Here is a 532-nt window from a genome sequence, read left to right as displayed (position 1 = left end):
TCACTCATTTCTTTAAGGTATAACAAAATGGTAGTAAAGGTCCACTGGACTCTGAGACCTTTCCAAATTGAGAGGAGTTAAAAATAGGATGACAAAAGAACTCTCAGTTAAACAGAACTACTCTATAACTCGGCAATTCCATTCCTAAGTATATGTTCAAGAGAAATAAAAACATGTTCACACAAAATTCTGTACATGAATGTTCATAGCAGCATTATTTATAACAGCCAAAAAGTAGAAAAAACTCAAATGTTCATCAACCGATAAATTCCATTTATATGAAATGTCCAGAATTGGCAAATCCATATAAACAGTAGATTACTGGTTGCCAAGGACTAAGAGGAGGGAGGTAGGGGAATGGGGAGTGACTGCTAATAGATATGGTGTTTCTTTCCAGGGTGATCAAAATCTCCTGAGATTAGATAGTGGTGGTGGCTGCACAACCTTGTGAATGCACTAAAACCACTGAATTGTACACACATAAAACTGAATTTTATTGTACATGAATTTTACCTCAATAAAAAAAAAAAAA

This window comes from Leptonychotes weddellii, chromosome 4 (assembly GCF_054177405.1).
Source record: "Leptonychotes weddellii isolate Sample4059 chromosome 4, ASM5417740v2, whole genome shotgun sequence".
In the NCBI taxonomy this organism is placed as follows: Eukaryota; Metazoa; Chordata; class Mammalia; order Carnivora; family Phocidae; genus Leptonychotes; species Leptonychotes weddellii.
The sequence above is the reverse complement of the archived record's forward strand: the minus strand, read 5'-3'. Positions refer to the sequence as shown.